The following is a 21,247-nucleotide window of genomic DNA, read 5'->3' on the forward strand; positions in this document are numbered from 1 at the left end:
TTGGTCTGGGAGCCCCAGTAGGAGGTGTTATCTTGGCTCCTCCTCTGCTCCTCTCTGTTCCCCTGACCTCTGTTCCTAACTGCTCCACATACTGTAGTCAAAGAGGACCAGAGTGAAAGGGACATAAGCTAATGTGCCCGCTTCTGGCTCAGCTGGCATGAGTGTGCCCTGGGCATGGAGAGAGTCCAAGGCCTTTTCTCTAAGATGTTTTCTCAGAGGTTGCCTTTCTCCTTCATCTGCTCTCATGGTAGTTGTCATACAGACAACACTTCTCTGGCTATCTGCCTTTGATGTTCTTTTACCCATGATTCCTTTCCAGATGGCCCCAGGGCATCATTTTGTATGGCTTCTACACCATTCTTTGAGCTATAGTCACCTTTGCCTACTGTCATGAGAGTCCTGTTCATGCCCAACACTCCCAGCATTCAGGTGATACTTTATCTACATGCCACTTGACACTTCAGACTCCAAGTCATTCTGCACACTCCAGAGGGCATTTTCTAGGAGCTCTCCCCTGACTCCCAGCAAACAGTGACCTGAGCTACATCTCAAGATACTTTCATTTCATTTGAGGTGCCGAGTGGTGCCCTCCCTGTACTATGGAAAGCAAAGGTAAGAGAACACATTTTCCAGAGAAATTCCCACTTCCTGTCTTCCCTCCCACAGGCTCCCTATATTCTGAAGTCAGTCTGGGGTTCATATTTGCCACAAGTGTTTAGAAGCCCTTAGTAGATCTGGATCACCCACTGTGTCCTTTTCACATTGGGATCGCTTCTAAGACAGACACAGAGTAGTGCCACTTAGGGTGTCTTGTTTTGTTGGATTTTACCCCAAATAACTGAAATCATTATGTTTTTAAGAGAAGCATAGGAGTGGAAATGGTACAATACAATTTCGTCTGTGTGAAAATTTTGAAGATGAAATCTAAACATTTACATAGGGAGACAGGAAACTCTAAATTGGACAGCACCAAGGGTTTATATTCAGAATCTATAAGGAATTAATAAAAATCATAATAATGGGAGATGATATGGAGTCTTACACAGGCCCCTCATAAAAGGAGATGTTTAAATAATCAATGAAAATGGGTTCAAGCTCGTTTGTTGTCAGGGGAAAGCACATAAGACAGCCATGAGCTATCCATCGTACACACAGCAGAGTGGCTAGAACTGATAAGATTAGGAAGAAGCAAGACTTTTCTGTTTCAATGGGGTGAAACTTTAAGTTGATAAACAAACATGCAGGAATACTGCCTAGTGGTGTTAAGTGATAGAATATGTATAAATGTTTTTAAAATGTAGATTATAATAACAAAAATACTAGGTGGGAAAAAAAAAAGGTCAAGGACAATTTTATTGTAGAAATTGTTATTTCTCAGAAAATTGCCTAGAAGAAGACATGGCTCAGCTGTAGAGCACTTGCCTAGCGCTCATTCATGAGGCTCTGGGCTCATTCCCTAGTACTAGACAGAGAGAAGAAAGGGGGAGGGGGAAGGGAAGAGAGAGAGAGAGAGAGAGAGAGAGAGAGAGAGAGAGAGGCAACTTCCAAGTGCTAGTCAGGAAACAGAGGCCTCTCATACGATTTAATCCTCATGAGTCACTGACAGATGTACTCTATAGCCACACAGATCTGTGAGTCTACGAGATAAATTTAGAAGCCTTTCATAGCAGTGAAATGTTGGCATCTCAGTACAAGCGCCGTGCCTCAGTGGACAATTATAGGAAAGCTTTTCCCCTACTTTTAATCTGGATGTCTCAGTTACAACTATTTTCGTTGCAAATAGAAACCAACACAAACTAAGTTAAGCAAAAAGGGAATGTGGAGACAGCTTACAGGATTCAAGGCAGTAAAGTTGCTGGGCTCTGGGAACCAGAGACACTTCAGCCTTGAAGAATCCAGAACATGCCTCCCCTCTCCTGCTCCTCCCAGGGTGTCTGCTACTGCCTTCTTCTTTCCACAGGATGACTCTCCCCCTTTCCCTGGGCACATTATGGGAACTGGTGGCTCTAAAACAGATCCAACTTGCAGTCTCTCCTCTCAGAAATCTAGTCCAATCTGATGGGCATTTTCTCAGCTTGGAATCAAATATTTAAGGAGCAAAACCAATTTGGCCTGTCTTGAGAAGAATACCACCCTGGCCAGGTCAGAGGGGCAGAAAGAGAACGTGGGTTTTATGATGGGTTCAATCTCTGGCACAAGAAAAAAAAGTAAAGAAATGGGTTATGAGTTAGAAGAACACACATAAAACTATTATTCAATTTTACACAGATGTATTTTAACTTTATATTATTCTTTCTTTTCTCCTCTTCCTCCTTGTATATATATATATATATATATATATATATATATATATATATATATATATAATTTTTTTTAAAGATATGGTCTATGTATCCCAGGCTGGTCTTCAGCTTGATTTGTAGTCTAGAATGATCTCAAATTCCTGACCCTTCTATCTCTACTCCCTAAGTGCTGGATTATAGACATGCATCATTGCACCAAGTTTATAAGGTGCTGGGGAGCAAACCCAGGGCTTCATGCGTGTTAGCCAAGGATTATACCAATGAAGCTATATCCTCACACCCTTTTCTTGGTTCTCCATGAAGCCCAGGTTAGCCCATGACTCTTGAAAGTGATATTTCTGTCTCAGCTTCCCATGTAGCTGGTACTACATGCATGGATTCCAGCATTCTTATTATTATAGTTGTTGTGGGAATGGGAGGTGGGAGATAAGAAATAATGATGAGCTAGAGTCTTACTATGTAGCCCTGGCTGGCCCAGAACTCACTAGGTAGACCAAGGTGTCCTTGGACTTGTAGTGACTCTACTGCTTCTGCTTCTCCAGGGCTAGGATCACAGCAGAACTTGTACCAGTCCAGCTGCTTGCCGCTTGTATCTACAACCTTACACAGAATGGTGCCGCCACACATCATTCTTACTATCCAGGTGACAGTCAACTGGGCCAGGGATTGCTATTGTAAACCCATTATAAACCAACATATTTCTCCTAGGTATTTGAAAGTGGGAGGTGACGGCTGGATCAGTTTGCCATGGAAATGTAGCCTACGTCATGGAAGGTTCTTGCTGGGGTAAGCATGAGGACCTGTGAAGAGCTAAACTCACCCTCATTTCCACAACGAAAATGAAGTCGCTGAACAGAGGTGAAGAGACCATGCCACCTTCTGAAGAGACACACTGGCTGATCTCTAACTTTTCACTCCCAAGTTTTAGTTTCATGTGGCTTGAATTGCAAGCCTGCAATTGGGAGCCTCAAAAGCCTCTTGTCTTCTGACTATGGACAGCCATCTAGCTAAACTGACTTAAGTGGATTTGTCTTCACTGTAGTCAGAGGATCAGAGTGAATTAAAAAACATGGTGAGAGTCCCTCTCACCCTCCTCCCATTACACGAAGCCATTGGCCTTGACTTCTGGCCACAGCTGTATAAAACCAGTTGTTCATTTGGATTTCCTATAAATAATCCAGAAGATGTGACAGTGTCATCATGTTTAACATAAAAATAACACCAGATATATTATATACAGGTTTAGTGTCTATGACTACAGTCCTGCTGAGAAGAAAATATGTAACATTCCTAATACAATTAAAGACCAGTATAAAACAGTGTATGATAATGTCTTAAACTGTATGCGACATGGGGCTGGAGTGATGGCTCATTGCTGCACTAGAGTTTGAATCCCCAGAACCCACATAAGAGCCAGGTGGTGCTGGCCTGTAATCCCAGTTCAAAGAGGGCAGAACCAAGGAACCAAGGATTCCCTGAAACAAACTGGCTTGAGAGACTCTCCAAAACAGCAAGCTCCGGGGTCAGGGAGAGCCCTTACCTCGACCAATAAGATGGAGCACTAGGGAGGGAGGCACCTGATGTCAGCCTTTGGGGTGGGGCTGTACAGGCACATGCTTACACATGTGAATACATACATACGCACAGTTACACAATGCAATGTGCAACAAGCCAAAGCCAAACCTTTATCATTGCACAGCACAGAATCATTACAACTGTGTTTCTGGAAAGAGCATTAGATCCTTGAGAATGCATGGGACAGAGAGTCTTGGGAGGCAGGGGCAGGGGCAGGGGCAGGGGCAGGGGCAGGGGCAGGGGCAGGGGCAGGGGCAGGGGCAGGGGCAGGGGCAGGGGCAGGGGCAGGGGCAGGGGCAGGGGCAGGGGCAGGGGCAGGGGCAGGGGCAGGGGCAGGGGGATCTCTTATGAGTTCAAGGCCAGCCTGGTTCCATATGGACACCCAGTCTCAAAAAGGCCAGTGGGTAGCACACCTTTAATCCCATCAATTGGGAGGCAGAGACAGGCAGATCTCTGAGTTTGAGGCCAACCTGGTCTACAGAGAGAAGTTCCAGGATAGCCAGGGCTATACAGAGAAACCCTGTCTCAATAACTTGATTACTATTTCCGTTCATGTGGGGTCCTATTGTACTGGAGAAAAACAAGAGATGCTTTAATTGAAAGTGTTCTCTCTAACCTTAGGGATTTTCAACAAAGTCTTTTTTTTTTATAGTAGTAGCTTGATGTTGGGAGATTATGTTGTCCTGGATCCAATCAGCTGTTTGTCCTAGTCACAAAGTGTTGACTAGTCTGTGCTGTTCTGCATAGTGTCCTGACTGGCAGAAAAATAAATCGCTCAGATATGAACACATGTGCAAATTTGCTCAACAATGTGCTTGACTTTATAACCTTATATTAAGCAAATAGAAGTCATCTTTCAAGGCTACAGTAAAAGAAAATCATAGTAGTTTCACATCATCTTCTGAAATACACACAATAAAGCCAGGTGAATGAAACAAAAATATGTGTTGTTTTACATCTTATTATTTCTGTAATTATTGAGTAAATGTAGAATTGATCTATATAATTACCAGCAAGAACCTTTATTTGGTGTTATCTTACCTTAGACCCTACAGACTTTTATTAGAAGCCATGAAATTGTTGTTCTTTGTGGGTACACGGTCACTGTAACAGAGTTTGACCATCAACTGTGTTCAGAAAAGTGCAATGAAAACGGTGCTTTAAAGGATGGCTGTCCCTTCCCCCCAGCTCTGCTGTTCCCCGTGCCAAATTCAGACTTAAAGTGCAGTGAAGAATAAAAGAAGCCCAACTAGAGAATTTTCACACACATCCTAGCGATTTTGCATGCCTTTTTAAAATGGTGCTTGGAAAAGGATAATTTTCTTTTAATCTTTAGTGTCTTTGATCTTTTCACTTCAAAGATAATCAATTAGCTTTTAATTACTTTTTCAGAAATTAGAGTGTTACATATTATGTATCCCTTCAATTTCTATTTAGAATTAAAATATACTGAGAACTTGCTTATTAGGTAATGGGAGCACCAGATAGTAAAGTTTGCTCAAAATACATATTTTTCTTATTTATTTATTTACTTACTTACTTACTTACTTACTTGAGATAAAGTTTCATTCTGTAGCCCAGGCAGGCCTGAAACTCATTGTGTAGCCCAGGCTAACCAGGCTAATAGAGGGCACATTTCTGAGGAAGACCATAGGGCTAGAAATGAAACCTTGAAAGTCCTGGCTAGGAGAGAGGACTGGTGTGACATGGCAGTCATGTATGGATTGTATAATCCACATGACAGAAGCCTGGGGCTCATTATATACTATTATTGGCTCTATTTTTGTGTGTTAAAATTTTTCCTCAAAGAAGTTTGAGGCGGGCACAGCTGGTGTGAACTTGCCACTTACTACTTAGAGACTGAGGTAGGATGGTAGCTTGCAGGAGTTTAAGACTCATTGGGCAACATAGTAACTGTTCTCCTCAAAAACAAAAGAGAGTTTCAGACAAACAAGCAACCCCCCAAAGCCTTTGGAAAACCTCACCAAGAAAAGTCTTTGATTTCTTTCTTCCTTGTTTCTATTACTGTGATAAAATCCCCTGATGTAGAAACTCAGGGGCAAAGGGGTTAATTAAAGCTCACACTTTCAAGTAACCATCTACCACTGGGAGGAACCCAAGGCAACAGGAGCTGAAGTGGCTAGCCACAACACATCCTCAGACAAGAGCAGAGAGAGAACCAGCGAGTGCTCAGCCCACTTTCTCCTTTTTATACAGTTCAAGATCCAAATCTAGAGTGTGGTGCTGTCCATAGGCTACGTCTTTCCACCTTGATTAATGTAATTAAACGACCCCCACCCCAGACACGCCCACAGGCCGCCTAATGTAGACTATGCCCCATGGAGGCTTCTGTTGACAATTAAAACCACAGCACAGTTTCAATCCCCACAACACAGCTTCTAACTTAACTCTTTAATACCACATGGACCCACTGCCACCCCCAGTATGTCCATGAAGTGGTCTGTGGCAGGAAGGATCTGAAAATTCTTAGCTGCCACAGGTTCATTTTCCAGTTGTGTCCACTACCAATCTTCTCTGCCTGTTATCTGGGAATCTTCCAGTAGATCTGCTTCATCCCAGAGCCTGAATTCATCACTTGTGATGTCCAGCCGAGGTCAGGTCCCATTGAGACACTGCCTTTTGTTCCACTACCTAACTGCTGGGACTCTGCTATTTGCTTTTATCTAAAGGAACCAAGATGTGGCCCTTTCAAAGAATCCTCTTAGACTAATAGCATCCAAATCCCGAATTTCTCTCTCACCATGAATTTTTTAGTCCTACAACCCTTCCCCTTGCTTGTTCATAGAAGAGTCTACATGGAACCTGATGTCTGTTGTTCACCTTCTTTATGTCTGTGTGGTCCTCAGTCTGTTTTGATTCTCAAAATTAGGACTTAAGTCCAGCCTCACTCTTGGGGGAGAAAGACAAGTAAATGGGGAAGAGAGGTTGCAGATAAAGAAAGAAAATAAGGGAAAGTAGGTTTGGGGTTTCCGTTTGGTGTGGAGAGTTGGCAGAGAGAAAGCATTTATTGTAAAAGAAAACGACCTGTAGCAAAGTGAATGAATAACGTAAATGTATTCAGACATCAATGTTGAACTGTTTACACTTGTGGTTATTAGGCTTGCCCACTGCCAAGCACATTTAAACAGTTTGTAGTCTGAAGCGTTTCCAGTTGGGCACCGTGAGGACCGTCTTCCTGATACCACCCACGGTGTTGTAATCATGATCTTAATCAACATATGTGCACGCACGACATGAACTCTGAAATACAAGGAGGGCCTGGCTCTGGGGCTACCAGCTTTGGCCTCTCAGGCTATGTGGATTGCATGCAGAATGGAGATAGCTTGATCAATTTCCTGTCTTAGGAGGAAGTGGGAAGGAGTGGGGGAGTCGCACCCAGCCTTGGATGGTGGCTCTGAGGAAAAGGAAAGCATCCAAGCAAACTCCTTGAAATCCTCCAGGTGCTGATCAGTCAGTCAATGGTTGCTGTGCACCTACTGTGTGTCTTGCACAACAAAAGAAACTGTGGTTACCAGACCTCACTGTGTGCAGTAGGACTATTACCTCACCCAAGCTTTTTGGTTTGGTTTTGCTCCAGTCTCAGTGGGTTCCTTCTCAGAACTGTTGTAGTTTACAACACAAAGTTGTAAGATTACCAAGGGAACCAATGACTGCATTAAACCAACACACTTATGATACAACAACATATATGTTTGAACATGTATTGGTGGTGGTGGTATTGCTATTTTCCAGGGCTGGGGATGAGACCCATGGCCTTGCACAAGCTAGGTAAATGGTCCATGGCTGAGGCCTATCCCCACAGCCCTAACCTCTGCTAACACAGGAAGTAAAACAAGCAGTGGATCTAACAGATCCTACAATTTCAAATCAGTTTGAACTTTCCAAGGGGAAAAAAGCTCACCTTTGTTAGAGTCTAGAGGGTTGATTAACTGATTAGAACTTGGTGTGTGTGAAGAATTAGACACTCCCCCCACCTCCACCCACCCCCACTCCACCCCCCACTCCTTCTTGCCTCCCCCCAGCTCAGAACTACATTCCCTGTAAGAGAAAAGAAACCGAGGAAAGAGACATTTAAATCCCAAACATTTCTTTGACCACTGGCTTAATAGAAAACACTCGGGTATGTTTCTGCACTCATTGTGTTACAACAACCATGCTAGGAAGCCCTAGGGCACTAGATTTTTGTAGAGCATACTTGTGAGACAGGGAGTTTGAAAACCTTGTGGCCCAAGCCTCAGACCATATTCTGAGACTTCTGATTTGGAGGTTCCCCACAAATACTTGTAGTGGTTACAACTCGTGTGTTCTTTAACTGCAAAAGGACCAGTTTGATAGAAGTAAATATTTTAAAAATGTAAATGTGTATATGCTGGCTATTTCTTGTCCCCTCCAGGTGCCCCTGGCTCGGTGATCTGTAGAAATGATATCAAGAGGCTTCCTCTTGTATTAGTTGTATTAATTACTTACTTAATGGCTGTGGCAAAATACCTGTCAAAAGCTATGTAGGAAGTGTTCATTTTGGCTCACAGATCATGCTTCACCATGGCAGGGAATGCGTGGTGACAGGAACAGGTGGCAACTGGGCACATTGAATCTGCAGCCAGGAACCAGTGGATGCTGGCGCTCACCCACCTTTCTCCTTTCTATGCAATTGAGAATGGCGTTGCCTATGAGTAGAGTGGTTGTCTTAGTCAGGGTTTCTATTCCTGCACAAACATCATGACCAAGAAGCAAGTTGGGGAGAAAAGGGTTTATTCAGCTTATACTTCCACATTGCTGTTCATCACCAAAGGAAGTCAGGACAGGAACTCACACAGGGCAGGAACTTGGAGGCAGGAGCTGATGCAGAGGCCATGGAGGGTTGCTGTTTATGGCTTGCTTCCTCTGGCTTGCTCAGTTTGATTTCTTATAGAACCCAGGACTACCAGCCCAGGGATGGCACCACTCACAATGGGCCCTCCCCTCCCGCCTTGATCATTAATTGAGAAAATACGTTACAACAAGTTCTCAGGAGGCATTTCCTCAAGGGAGGCTCCTTTCTCTATGATAAATCCAGCTTGTGTCAAGTTGACACACAAAACCAGCCAGCACAGTGGATTTTCCCACCTCAGTTGACCTGCTTGAGATAAGTCTCGTACAGACATGCCTTGAGTTCTCATGGTGGTTGAGTCCAATAGGTAATAAGTAAGTCTAGCCCGAGATGATAGGGAAAGAAGAGGGGAGACTTAGAAACCCACTTTCCAGTTGGAGAGGGTTCTTTTTGTCTCTCATCTACAAATTGGAGTTCCTGTGGGGAGGTCTGTACTCACATCCTCTCCTCTCCTTCTCTCTGCCGTTTTCACTTTTTGAACTCAGGATGACTCCTTCTACCTTGGCCTCCCAAACAAATACTGGGAGATCTGGGCCACTGTTCTTGGCAACATAAATCCCTTCCATTTATGTTTCTGTAGTCTCTTCCTCCTCTCGTCTCTTTGGCCACATGAATAAACACTGACATGCAGCTCGGGAACTAACACTAGAGGCTGGGCTTTATGACTGACCTCTTCTGCCTTGCTTGGAAATACTTCTTCATTAAAACCTGCCCAACATTCCAAACCTGACTGTACTGTTCATTTCGTGCTGGGCTCTAATGCATTTGGTGAGAGAATGAATTACATACAACTTAGTGAAAGCATTATCGGCTGCATTGGATCTGCTCAATTTTAATGTAAGCTAGAAAGCAGGAAGAATTAGTATCTCAAAGCCTGAGGCTCTCAATGGCTCTGGATGGAGAGGGCTGGGCACATCAATGACCTGTTGGTGGGTGTATGGTCAGGCATCTTGATTTTGCCCCTGTTTGGGTTTATTTTCATCTATGCATAGATAGAACAGAAGCACAGTTGTAAACGTATTTATAAATGCCAGTAGAGCCAGGTTCCTGGTATCAGCATATCAGTAGCAGGCTATGGATCCTGAGTAGCCCAAGCCAGAGCCGTGCTGGAGATGAAACCCATGAGATCACGCATTTTCTACCATTGAACTACGTCTTCAGCTCAATCCAGAAGCGCTTAAACTGTGGTCCCCGGATGTATTAGTCAATGTTCTCTAGAGGAACAACTTATATACTATAAATAATAATAATAATGTTATTGTATAACATAAAAGTTCCAAGAATCCAGTAGTTGTTCAGCCCATGAGGCTGGGTAGTCTTCAGTAATCTGCTGGAATGATGAACAAGCAGGCTCTCATGCCAGTGAGAGTGAGAGCAAGCTCCCCTCTCCTGTGTCCTTTCTATAGGCTGCCAGCAGAAGGTGTGGCCCACGTTAAATGTGGCTCATCTCACCTCACAAGATCTGGGCTAAAGGTGTATATTCCCAACTCAAAACATCTGAACGAAAAGTAGGTCTTCTCACTTCAGATAATTTAATTAAGAAAAAAATTTCCTCACAGGTGTATGTAGCTAGCTGCTTAGGTTCTCCTTAGTTCCAGATGAAGTCAGGTTGACAACCGAGAACAGCATCACATCAGATCAGAGCACCAGCATCACCGGGGAGAACCAAATTCTTAGACTGCAAACAGGGAGCTATAAACCTAGAAACTTCAGAGGAGTTTGGCAGTCTAGGCATTATGGCCTTGTCCAGATGACTGAAGCTCAGCAATCTCTGCTGTAAGCAGCCTATGAGCTAACACTTCCCAGACATCCTCATCTACCGTGCAGTTAGAGATGGTCATGTGAGTTTCTCACCCCAATGCTCTGGATCTGAGCATCTTAACTGAATCTGCAGTAAGCGTCTGTAATGGTTTATATATGCTTGGCCCAGGAAGTGGCCCTATTAGGAGTTGTGGCCTTGTTGGAGTGGGTTGTCATTGTGGGCATGGGCTTAAGACTCTTACCCTAGCTGTCTGGAAATCTGTCTACTCTTAGAGCCTGCCAGATGAAGATGTAGAACTCTCAGCTCTGCCTGCACCATGCCTGCCTGGACACTGCCATGCTCCTACCTTGATGATAATGGACTGAACCTCTGAACCTGTAAGCCAGCCCCAACTAAATGTTGTTCTTTATATAAGACTTGCCTTGGTCATGGTGTCTGCTCATAACAGTAAAACCCTAAGATATCATACTACAGGGCCTTTACTGCTTGAGACATCACTGGTCACCTAGATCAATTTCTATCCTGTACAGCATTGGTTCTCAACCTTCCTAACACTGAGACCCTTTAGTTTGTCTTGAGACAGGGTCTTTTTATGTAGCCGTGGCTGTCCTGGAACTCACTATGCAGACCATGCTGACCTCAAATTCACCAAGATACCTGTTGACTTTTAAACCCCAGAACAAACAGCTGAGGTGCCTATTCAACTTATCAAAGTGGACCTGGCCTCCAGGTTCTCCCAGCATCCCTCAGTCCCTACCTGTCACAGATATGACTAGCATACCCTGTCCTCTACCCTGAACTCATCAGCCCAGGTCCCTCATGTTATGGTGACCTGCCCCCAGTCATACAATTATTTTGCTGCTACTTCATAACTGTAATTTTGCTACTGTTATGAATTGTAATGTAACCATGTAGGATACTTGACACGATACTCCAAAGGGGTCTCGACTCACAAGTTGAGAACCACTGCTCTAGAGGGTTTTTGTTGTTGTTTTTAATGTCACTGTATAGGTTTTCTGTTACTAATAGTCAAATACAGTGAATATTTTCACCAATATTTAAAGTACTAACACAGTGTGGTTAAAAGTTTAAAAAGACATTTTTCTTCACGATAGGAAAAATATAAATGTCATTTTAATATTATAATAAACACACACGTGGGGACAGAGAGCCAGCTTATGGTTTTAAAAAAATCAAATTTATTTTATGTGTATGGGTGTTTTGCCTGCCTGCCTGCGGTTTGGCCCTCTGAGGCTAGGAAGAGGGTGTTGAATACTGTGAACTGGAGATTGTGAGTTGCCATGTGGGTGCTTCGAATCCAATCTGGTTCACTGGAATAGTCATGTCACCAGCCTCCTACTATGCAATTTTAAGGTAATGTTTTGACAGTATAGTTCACCTCTTGCTGAATGTTCATGGACCTAGACATACATCCTTGAATTGTAAGTAGTTTCCCTCTGGAAATGCTGAAGTTTTTTTTTTTTTTTAAGGAAAAAAAAATGTTGTTTTAGGCAAGTGAGGGCTGTACATTGCTAAGAAAATAGATTGGCCTCCACTCATGGTGGATCATGGTCTGTGGATGGAAGCCCAGCACTTGGGGACAAAGCAGCAGGGTTGCTATGAGTTTGAGGCCAGCCTTGGCTATGTAACAAGTTCCAACCTGAGCTATATAATAAGACCCTGTCTGAAGGCCAGAAGTGCCTGTCATAGTAGCCAACTCAGTAGATTTGTTGTTGTTGTTGTTGTTTTTTCCTTAGAGACAGGATTTCTCTGTGTGTCTGTGCATAGCTCTGGCATTTTAGAACTCACTCTGTAGATCAGGCTGGCCTTGAACTTACAGAGATCTGTCTCTTCCTCCCAGGTGCTGTGAGTAAAGGTGTGTATCACTCCTGCGGGCTTCTGTGGATTCTTGTAGCCTTCAACTACTCAAGGCTAGCCTTCAACTACTCAAGGCTAGCCTTCAACTACTCAAGGCTAGCCTTCAACTACTCAAGGCTAGCCTTCAACTACTCAAGGCTAGCCTTCAACTACTCAAGGCTAGCCTTCAACTACTGACCTTCTTGCTTTTACTTCCCACATGCTGAGAAGTTAGGTGTGTACCATCACATGGCTTATGTGTTGCTAGCGACTGAACTCAAGACTCTGTGCATAAGTAAAGATTCTACTAAGTTGCATCTATAGAAAGACAGCAGTAGAAGATATCCAGTCAGTGGTGGTAGAGTGCTGGCCTAGCATCTGTGAGGACTTAGGTTCAACCCAGTATCCCAATGTAACTTAAATCAGAGTACTTGAAGTTCAACACCAAAGAACCTCAAGAAAGTTTGGTAATTTGATTTGTATGAAGCAGGGACACAACCGGACATACCAAATACACAAGAAGTTCTTATGTGAAACGTATGAAAATTCCCATTGCAATGTAGACTGTGATTAGGTACTGCTATGCACAATGTCCCATTTAAAGTCTGAAAGAATTGTGTGGTGTTGGAGGCCGTGACCAGGATTATTTGTTGGAAATCTGATATTTTATTTGCATGTGTGTGTAAAAGCCTGTGTGTGTGTGTGTGGGGGGGTGTGTCAGTGTATTGTTTCTTAAGAATCAGGTCTCTCATTGGTCTGAAGCACCTCTATTAGGCTAGGATGGTTGGTCTGTGAGCCTGTCTCTGTCACACACACACACACACACACACACACACACACACACACACACATCCCAGTGCTTGGATACAATCCTATGCTACCAAACTCAGCTTTTTATTATGTATATTCTGGGGATGGAAACCAGACTGCAGTGCTTGAAAGGCAAGCTCTTTATGACTGAAGCCATCTTCCCAGCCCCAATGTCTTATTGTGAAAATAACCCCAGAGTTGGAGTGGTGGTGTATGCTTTTAATGCTAGCACCCAGGAGGCAGATTGAGTCAGGAAATGAAGAAAGAAAAAGGAAAGAAAAGCTCATGACTGCTCCTGGGTATGGTGGAGGAGAAAGTTCCTTATAGATATGTGGGAGACATAGCCAGAGGCAATCTGGGGGCGTACACAGTGATCATGACCCTGTACCTTGTGGGGAGAGATGGAGGGAGAGAAGGGAACCAAGTCCAGCATCCAGGAGGCCAAAGGGGCAAAAGGTACAAAAAGGGGCGGGTAACCAAACGTCAGGATTATATAGGGAGGAGCTTCTGGGGGAGGGGCAGCCCAGTGCCTGGGCTGATGAGTTCAGGGTAGAGGGCAAGGTATGCCAGCCATACCTGTGACAGGTAGGGACTGAGGGATGCTGGGAGAACCTGGAGGCCAGGTCCACTTTGATAAGTTGAATAGGTACCTCAGCTATTTGTTCCAGGGTTTAAAAGTCAACAGGGATCTTGGTGAATTTGAGGTCAGCATGGTCTACATAGTGAGTTCCAGGACAGCCAGAGCTACATAAAAAGACCCTGTCTCAAGACAAACAAAAGTGACGCCCCCAGCTCAACATAAAGATACACACCACTGTTTAAACTTAGAAATCTTTTGGGGCCTTCTTTAAGGGTTTGGTGTTTAAGCTTCAGTAACTCAGAAAGTTAACCTGATAGTTTTTGTCTGTGATCTCATTGTAGTCTTAGACATAAAAAACTCAGTATGTTTTATTATTTTTAGTAATTAAAGAACGAGTTGTATGCAATCTGCAGCCTAGTTACATTACTGAATTTCATATCACTTTTTAGTGTTTGCCAAAGGAAATCAATCGGGGCAAGAAAGTGCTCTGATTGCTATCTGGGGTCGCCTGGGTTCTCCAGGCAAGGGTATCCAGGGGGCCTTATTTGTTTATCTTTAGCATGTCCCCTAGTTTGGAAGGTGAGGTCCCATACTGTGATCTTCTTATATATGGTGTCCTAATCAAAGGTGTGATTTAAGGAAATATATTCTGTAAGTCATTTAAATAATTCCTAGGCTGGAGAAGATGGTCCAGCGGGTATAGGAGTCTGTAATCACACCTAATAGCCTTAGTTCTACTCTGAGACCTATATGATGGCAAGAATTTATTGTCCTCAGACCTTCACTCCAAACATGTACACGCACACACATGCAAACACTAAATGTAGTTAAAACCTTTCTGATTCCATAATGAAGCTCCTTGAAGGGAGAGTCAAAACTAAATTGGGCTTACGTTCTTTTCTTTATTGAAGCTCACCTACAGACTGGAAAATCAGAGGAAAGAAATTCTTATGGCTGTCTCTAATTCTCAGTGCCATAGGGTCTAAGAATTGGTGTATCAAAACAAAACAAAACAAAACAAAAAACTCAAAAAAAGCCAAACAAACGACCAAACAAAACAAACAAACAAACAAACAAACACCCCAAAACCAACTCTCACAACAAATCCCAAAAATCTAGCACCCAAAGAATTACTTTTAAAAATTACCTTTTGAATTCAATCTCCAGAATCACAATAAATAAAATTTTATCATTCTGGGCTTTATCCTCAGAGTGAGTTCTGGATTTTGTAGGCATGGATGTAGCTTGGGACCTCAGGTGATTCTGATTTTAGCTACCCGTTTGCCCATTATCCTGTAAAAACACCATATGTGCTGACTAGATTTTAATGTCAACTTGACACAAGCTAGAGACATCCGAGAGGAGGAAACTTTCGTTGAGGAAATGCCTACCTAGAATCTGGCTGTGGGCCAGCCTGTAGAACATTTTAAGTACTGATTGATGGGGAGGGCTCACCCCATTGTGTATGATGCCATCCTGAGCTGGTGGTCCTGGATTCTGTAAGAAAGTGGGCTGAGCAGGCCGTGTGAGCAAGCTAGTAACACCTCTCCATCAGCTCTTGTCTGCAGGTCTGGCTTCCTTCATTGATGGACTACAATGTGGATGTGTAAGCCCAATAAACCTTTTTCTACTCAAGTTGTTTTTTGGTTGCCATGGTGTTTCATGGCGGCAACAGAAACCTTAAGACCGTGTTCTTAAACTTGAAGTTCAGAAAAATCTGAATTGCAACCAAATCTGCCACTTTCACTGTGGAAACTGCTTCAGAAATATGTCCTTATCTCCAAAGCTGAATTTGCACTCCCTTGAGTCTAAGCCTAAATTGTCCCAACTAACTTATACCTAAGTATGAATAAGGTTTAAAATCTTTCAAAGACTTGTGTAAATATCAGCACAAGCATGTTTAAAATCTCTTCAGGTGAACGTTTAAATGCTCCATTACACTTGATTTGAAACCTGGTTCACTTTCCAGTCCAATCTGGTTACTAAATGACCATTTCCTTCATCTGCCTTGTTGAACTCCTGCAGTTTATTCTGGATTCATTCCGGTCTTTGTGAAGCCTTCCTAGTAATCATACCCAGAGGGAGAATCCTTTATGTCATCACTACCCTTTGCATACGTTCAACGATTCCAGTCTGAGACTGCCTGCCAGTTTTACTTTTGTATCTCCAGTTCTACCTACTACGCCTAGCAAAATGCAGGTGCTTTGTAAGAGAGGAATGACCTAGTGAATGTCAAGGGCCTTGACAGGAGTTTTAAAAATAAGAGCTCAGAAACAAAATATGGAACTGCCAGGGGCTGGAAGGCAGGCGGTCGAGGTAAAGAAGACTAATGAACAAACTAAACCATCACAAAATCATCCTGAAGGGATTACCTGTCCCAATTTCTCAAGTGGCTTTTCAACCTTCTCAACTTCCCACCCACTCTCCCCTGCTGTAGACAGGTCATGCAGGTATCCCAACAATGAGGCTCTGATTGGTCAGAGATGATTTCATTGTTAGGGAACATCCGGGCTCTTTCCCTCCCTGCAACACCTCCCTAGAGCCCTACGCGCCCAGTTTTGCACTCCCGCGTGCGCCCCACCCGTTGCTGAAGCAAAACAACGCCTCTCTCCTGGCCCTGTCTCGAACCTTTCCGTGCTCTCCCTTCACAGCTCTATGCCAAAGAGAGGCGTCCATCTCTTCCAATGAGGGTCTAGGGGCACTTTTCTGGCCCAATCAGGAGCCGGTTATCTCCACTCTGGGTGGGACCAATTTCCACCTATAACTGGACTGCCCGTTGGTTTCTTTATGGTGTTCGTTTTCCGCGAAGCGTAGAGGTTAGAACTGCAGGGTCCGCAGACTCGGGGCTTGGCCGTCTACAAAACTAGCCAATCCCTTTTAGGATACTTTTGCGCGTTCTTTTAAAAAAAGCCGAAGTGACGGACTTGGAAATTGGTTTAGTGACGGACAAGTAGAGGAAGCCAATAATCGGAGGGTCAGGCCTCCATTTGGACCAATCAGAAAAGGAAATCGGTCTTCAAGTAGGAGCGTAATTTGACTGACGGAAGAGTCTACCTATGGTTACTAGGGTGGGCAGGCCGGTGACGTCGGGAGTTACTTCAGGCGGAGGCGGGCCTGAATAAAGTAAATGGTAATGAAGGGTTGGGCTCACTGGTGGGCGGTGTTTGATGGATAGTTGACCTTGCCAATTAAAGGTGGGCTGACGCCCAATGGGAAATTAAAGACTCAGAGGAGGGGCCGTGTAGGCGGGGAAAGAGAAGCACACAGGGTACTAGGGGCCAGGTTGGGCGGGAGAACGTAGATTGACAGGCCTCTTAGCAAACCGAGAGCAGCGGCGATACGCGCGGCGTCCCAATGGGTGCCCTTGGGGGCGGAGCTCGAGGAGGGGCGGGGAAAGACGGAGGTGCGGGGAGGGGGTTGCAGAAGGAGCGGAGCGGCTGCTGCTCAATGGCGGAAAAGCCGATGGTGCTCTGACCGCCTGGTCCCCCCTGGCAGTTGCGGGGGAGTTTCCTGTCGGCGCGGCTGGAGTCTCTGTTTCTCCGTGTCCGGTGGCTGGAAGATGCTCCAGAGAGATCAGGCTGCGGCGGAGGAGGTGGCGGCGGCCGAGTCGGCAGCGGCTCTGGGTTGGAGAGAAGGCGGCGGCGGCGGTGTGAGGGGCCGGACGGTGTAAACAGCTCGGGCGGCGGCAGTGGCCGAGCCCCTAAGGGCGAAGCGGCGGCGGAGGCGGTGTCGCGTCTCAGGAGAAAGCCGGGGGCCGCGGGCGGCTGTGCGGCGGGCAAGCCCGCGAGACCTCGCTTTCCACCTTCGCCCCAGGTAAGGCCGCTCTGCGCCCAGCCGAGTGGGGAACGGCCGTCCGTCCAGCCTGCTCTCGGAGCACCGGGCTAGGCCCTGGCCGCCGCCTCCGCCTCCGCCTCCGCTCGCGGCTTCGGGGGGCGCGGCGAGGGAGTAGTTTGCCGGGTCGCGTGGAAGTCGGCTGCTTCCCCTCGCGCCACGGCGTGCAGGCAGCGCCCATGGGCGCGCGGGCCACTCCAGGCCGCGGCTCACCCAGTCCTGCACGCCGAGCAGCAGAACACCGCCTTTCGGTGTTACTCTCCGGGTCGCTCTCTGCTCTCCCCTGCGCTCCGCGCTACTTCCTTGTGAAATCTTTCTGTCTGTGCCTCTCCGGGCCTCCTTCCTCCTCCTGGGCTTTAAACCGTTTCTCTTGGTTCTCCTAACCAGACTCGGGGTGTCGTGTCAGTGTGTGTCACCCTCCCCCCCCACCCCCCCACTGTCCGAAGATTTCGGGTGTCATGCTTAACAGTGGACTTCTTAAATGAAATTGCTGTGAACTCTATCCCAAGTTTACTTGAGTTCCATTAAGAATAGACTGGACAGTATTATGTGGTCCGTCATACTTTTTATCTTTCAAAACCTTTAAGGAAAGAAAGTATCAGGAATAAACTCATAAAAGAAGGGCTTGGGGAATGTTTAGAGCCATTTCTCCATTTTTAAAAAAAAGTCGCATGACCTCTGATACCAGTTTTAGCACCTCTAGGACGTTTGCCCATCTTATTTGGCAAAAAATTGCCTCTTAAGGATTTGATAGCTGCCCAAATTCATCAGTATTCAAGCGCTTCTAAAAACAACTTGGAAGCTTAAAAACAACTATGAAGCTCTTTTGGTAAGTCACACAGAACTTTTAAAATAGGCCCCACATGTTTAATGTATCAAAATAAGGCTGGCAGGCGTCTTATAAAGGGATTATTAGAGAATTTGAGTTGTCTTCGTGTTATGTGGCTATTTTGGGAAAAACATTCTTTTTCTGTTAACAAAGGTTTATAGCTACTGTGATGTGAGACTTCCTGAGGCTTATTGTGGGGTTAGCACAGGTAGTTTGAAGGACTGCATGGATGGAGAAGTGGTAGGTTGTGTAGTGAAGAGAGTAAAAGTCACAGTGTGTTCTGGGTGATGGCCACTCCATGTTAATAGATATTATTTCATTTACTTTCTCTGTTGTGCAATTACAGTGTTTCTTTTGTAGGCCGTCTTTGAAGTGCATCATCTCTAAGTATGGAGGTTATTCTGATTATTACAGAATTTCCCAAGAATATAGACTTAAACTTGCAATAATATTTAAATGACAGTCTTTTATTTGTTTTTAAGACCAGGGCATAGGGAGCTGATTATAATAGCCCTGGCTGGTGTGGAAATCATTGTGTAGACCACACTGGCCTTGAACTCACAGAGATCCTCTGGCCTCTGCCTTCCAAGTGCTGGACTTTAAGTACTGTACCACACCCAGCTAGATGGTGATTTTTTTTTTCTTTAAAGAAATGCTTTTGTGGTCCTTCCTAATGGACAGAGTGTGCTGTCATAAGAACTTAATTTAAAAAAAAAAAAACTGTTTTACTGTTTATTATTTAGTGAAACAGTCCTCTACACACACACACATCTGCCCCCTCCCCCCCCCTTCCCCAATTGTTAGAGGTTTCTTTGTTTTTTTTCTTTGAGACAAGATCTCAAAATGGAACTCAGGCTGACCTTGGGTTTACTATGTAACCTAAGCTGGTCTCAAAGTAATCCTCCTGCCTCAGATTCTTGGGATTATAGTGTACCACCATTCTTGTCTCTCTCCTCTCTTTTCATATTTCAAAAAGTTATTTTTTATATTTGTTTTGTGAGTGTATGCTTCCATTGTGTAAATGATCCACGCGAACCACAGGTGTGCCTGATGCTGGTGGAGGCCAAGGGGGAGTGAGAGGACACGAGATCTTCTGGAACCAGTCACAGCTAGCTGTGAACTGCCATTTGGGTGTTGGGAACTGAACCCAGATCTTCCCAAAGAGCAGCAAGTGCTCAGCTCTCTCTTTCTCTCCCTCCCTCCCCCTCCCTCTCCCTCCCTCTCCCTCCCCCTCCCTCTCCCTCTCTCTCCTCCTCTTCCTCCCTCTCCCCCCCTCTCTCTCTACTAAAGCTCTAAATCTTCGTTTTTTGCTTGTTTTTTAATGGTTGTATTTTCTTTTTTTCTCTCTCAATGTCCTAAGACAGTTTCTGCCTGGTACCCTGTGTCATGTGTGTTGTCACTTGAGCTTTCATATTTTAGTTGTTATTTCTCCACTTTTCTTAAACTTGGTATGTTGAGTATTCTCATAAATGATGGGCAGAGCGTCAGCACCTGTGTTCTGACGTTGGGCATCTGGTGTTTCTGAAGACTGTAGGAATAAGTGAGAGCCTTTTTAGTTCCTGTGATGGTCATGTCAGTACACAGTTTTATGTTAGTAGTCACATAACTATTAAATTCCCTAAGATTATATCATCAAAAGGAATGAGATAGTGCCTAAATAGTTGTGTTTTTAAGAACAGTTGATTTATAGGTTGATTAGATCAGAAAAAAAAAAAAAAAGAAAAAGTAGCTCTTGAAAGTTACAATGTTTCTTTCCTATGATGTATATTTTTTACTGGGAACTTTTGAATTCAGTTGCCATATAGTGTCACTTAGATATGGAGATTTATTAAAAATTAGCTGAGCCAAGGTCTATGTCCTTGTACATGAGTTGGTAAATATCTCTTTTATTGTATCTGGTATTGAGAGTGAATGTTCTCCCCCTCCCACCATTGATGTTGGAACTCATGTAATTTATATTTCATGAGTATTTATGTGTTATGTGTAATCATTTGAAAGTATATCATAACCTTACTTTGCATACAAAGAAGTAATCTAATCCTAATAGTGCCTTATTCTGGCACCCAGGAAGTTGAGGCCACAGAGCAAGGCTACTTTAAAAAATATTACTAAAATGAATAAAATTAACTTCTTAGAATATATATTTTATGTTTTCTGTAAAATACAATTTTGGTGATTTTTTTTTTTTGAAGAAATTAGAAAAAATCAATGGTATCAGATTTATATAAGGATTTTTGTGGTTTTTATTTTTAATTTTTTCAACTTTAAAATTTAATGGAATTTATGTAGTAATTTTAAGATATGAATAATGCTATTAGAGTTGAAGAAAGTGATAGTTTTAGGTTTTCTGTGATTCTTGCTTGTTTCTGTTTTCCTTTTTTATTTTATAAATGAGAGATTGAGTGAGGGGGCATGCCTGCCCTCACACTGCTGCTGCTGTCCATGAGTGGAGGTCAGACCCACTTCTCTCTACCCTGTGAGTCCTGAAGATCCAACGTAAGATGTCAGACTTGGTGCCAAGGCAACCTTTACTCCCAAGGCCTCTCTTCAGCTCTTATCTTTTACTTTAGTGAACTCATTTTAGAATTAGAATGACTCTGAATACTACTGTTTTAAGTTTTGTTGTATAATATAGCCAAGAATCTTAACAGAGTTGTATTGATTTAGAGGATTCATTAGCTGAAGATATGAGATAAGATTCTTGAAAATTTGGGCAGACTCCAGATACCTGATTAGAGTACTTTCTATATCACTGTTTTGTGAATTCAGTGAAGGTAAAATAGAATAAAATTGGGAACTATTTAGATTT

General features: G+C 43.9%; 1 protein-coding gene across 9 annotated transcripts in view; it reads left to right on the forward strand.

The window, feature by feature from the left end:
* The first annotated feature begins 16,912 nt into the window (after positions 1-16,912).
* Ppm1b (protein phosphatase, Mg2+/Mn2+ dependent 1B) overlaps positions 16,913-21,247 on the forward strand; it is a 61,584-nt gene continuing 57,249 nt past the window's right edge. For 3 of the 9 annotated variants that reach the window (XM_076942397.1, XM_034513826.2, XM_034513827.2), the window contains exon 1: positions 17,174-17,591. The gene's annotated coding sequence lies outside the window, so the exon portion shown is untranslated. Of the gene's footprint in view, positions 17,592-21,247 lie in introns of all 9 variants that reach the window. The other 6 variants (XM_076942395.1, XM_034513823.2, XM_076942396.1 and 3 more) reach the window with 4 other exon arrangements.

This window comes from Arvicanthis niloticus, chromosome 11, assembly GCF_011762505.2.
Source record: "Arvicanthis niloticus isolate mArvNil1 chromosome 11, mArvNil1.pat.X, whole genome shotgun sequence".
Lineage (NCBI taxonomy): Eukaryota > Metazoa > Chordata > Mammalia > Rodentia > Muridae > Arvicanthis > Arvicanthis niloticus.